This window comes from Furipterus horrens, unplaced genomic scaffold, assembly GCF_987537825.1.
Source record: "Furipterus horrens unplaced genomic scaffold, mFurHor1.1.pri manual_scaffold_3, whole genome shotgun sequence".
In the NCBI taxonomy this organism is placed as follows: domain Eukaryota; kingdom Metazoa; phylum Chordata; class Mammalia; order Chiroptera; family Furipteridae; genus Furipterus; species Furipterus horrens.
In genome coordinates this window covers 128,474,726-128,477,194 of record NW_028327173.1, presented here as the reverse complement: position 1 = coordinate 128,477,194, position 2,469 = coordinate 128,474,726, and the positions used below count along the sequence as shown (strand labels likewise).

Sequence of the window (2,469 nt, the reverse complement as noted above, 5' to 3'; positions counted from 1 at the left end):
TGACAGATGTAATTCCTGAGGCAGGGCAGTGTAATTGTTTATTCTCAGTAAGACTCAGGGGAGTCCTTGTGATGTCTACAAGTGTGAAAATACAACTCTCTTGGCAACCAGGAGGTGAAAAAAAAAAACTATCTGTCTTAAGGAGGTCAGTTATCTCTGACCAAACTGACGCATGTTATTTTCCCATGCAAGAACGGATTCTTATTATCTACATATTGAAAGATTAAAAGATAGATTATAGGACAAAGAGAAACTGTGCTTTTTTTGGCCTTATGCCCTTTGCAGCCCCGCCTCTAAAAAGTGAGCATGCAGTGGCCTTGGTCAGAGTTAGATTTGTGCTGTCTGCTGCTTGCCTCCAGATTCCCACAGTTTTCTCTGGCCGTGTCCACTCCCTTAGCATCTTCAGACTTTGAGGGAGGGTCGAAATGGTGGATGGAACACAGGCGTGGTTAGCCAGCGGTGGCAGAAATGGCTTCCACAGGGTGGAACAGAAAAATTCTGATCGTGCTGATGACATAATCACAGTGGAAGTGTTGCCACTGCCGAATATATGAGGGCCCTCTGGCCACACCAGAATGCCTGGACTAGTTACTCCCAGGAATAATATGCTTGTCCCCATGGTGGGTGACAGGAAAGAGCTGAGTACTGTAATAGATTACAATTAAGCAAATTGTTTATGATGGGGATCATATTTGACTTCAGAAGATTTTTGTAAGAACTGTTCAGCACTGGTGGTCTGCCCTGGTCAGTGGGACCACTTTCTTTTAGCCAAGGTCCTGGGGACCATTTTTACTCCTTTGTCAACTCTAGGTTTTGCACACCTGATAATGGCAGCCCTCTTTGGCACTGAACTAAGGAAATTATAACATCCTCACCTCCTAAGGATATAATCTAATGCAAAGGTATACAAACAGCTTTGTGTTTAGAGAAGTGTTTCATCGAAACAGAAGAGGAAAGGAAATGAGTTCTAAAATTCTTTTAACCTTGAGGTTTTTTAAATTTTAATTATATGCCTTTAATTGGTAGCCAGAAACTTGGATAATGGAAAAAATAACAGATAATCCCAAGTTTAAAATTTGTGAAGGGCATACTGATTGTCAGCACTGTTCTAGGTGTTGAAGCAACAATAGAATAAGATGTCTACCTAGGCCTCCAGGAGCCCATGGTAAGAGAGACTTAGTAGCACAAGGGATTTGGAATAGGGAATGGTTAGCTGCTGGCAGGAAAGAAGAAACAGGGAAGGCTTCGTAAAAGAGCTGACATCTGAGCTGGGCTTTGAAGGATACATTCTAAGCAGAGGCAACAACCTAGACAAAGGCACGAGGTGTGAAAAATAGCATGGTTGGTCTGGAGGGGGCGGAGCAGGGACTTGTGGAGGGCGTGGTGCAAGGAGCTTGGACTTCAGTAAGCAATGGGAGCCCCTGTAGGGCCTTAAACTTAGCATGGGCATGATCAGATTGGCATTTTAGAACCACCAGCCTGATGTGGGTACAAGCAATGAACTAAATATTCTTGTCCCAAACATTTGTATTGGACGTTACCATATATTAACTGGCTTTCCAATTTGCTTAAATTAAAAATGAAATTGGGTCCTTTCCTTTCACCGCTGTGGCAGCAGCCATGAATATGCTAAGGCTTCAGAAGAGGCTTGCCTCCAGTGTCCTCCACTGTGGCAAAAAGAAGGTCTGGTTGGACCCCAATGAGACCAATGAAATCACCAATGCCAACTCCCATCAACAGATTCGGAAGTTGATCAAAGATGGGCTGATCATCCAGAAGCCTGTGACTGTCCGTTCCCAGGCTCGATGCCGGAAAAACACCTTGGTCCGCAGGAAGGGCAGGCATATGGGCATAGGTAAGCAAAAGGGTACTGCCAATGCTCGAATGCCTGAGAAAGTCACCTGGATGAGGAGGATGAGAATTCTTCGCCAGCTACTCAGAAGATACCGTGAATCTAAGAAGATTGACCGCCACATGTACCACAGCCTGTACCTAAAAGTGAAGGGTAACGTGTTCAAAAACAAGCGGATTCTCATGGAACACATCCACAAGCTGAAGGCGGACAAGGGTCGCAAGAAGCTTCTGGCTGACCAGGCTGAGGCCCGCAGGTCTAAGACCAAGGAAGCTCGTAAGTGCCGTGAAGAGAGGCTCCAGGCCAAGAAGGACGAGATCATCAAAACTCTCTCCAAGGAGGAAGAGACCAAGAAATAAAGCTCCACCTCTCTTACCTGTACATAGTGGCCTTGGCAATTACATGCATCAGTCATTAAATAAAGTAGCCTCATCTACCTTAAAAAAAAAAAAAATGAAATTGATTGCATATAAGTCAGCCTCCTTTCAAGAGACAGAAACCAACCACATCAACCAGAAATTAATACAAATGATATTGAATGTAAACTGTAATTGAAAAATAAAATTTTAAATGAGGGATTAAGGCAAAAAATAAAAATAAAAAAAGAAAGAAACCAA

At 43.5% G+C, this 2,469-nt stretch overlaps 1 pseudogene; it reads left to right on the top strand.

The window, feature by feature from the left end:
• The first annotated feature begins 1,620 nt into the window (after positions 1 to 1,620).
• LOC150015921 (large ribosomal subunit protein eL19 pseudogene) lies at positions 1,621 to 2,259 on the top strand (annotated as a pseudogene).
• Positions 2,260 to 2,469: the final 210 nt, after the last annotated feature.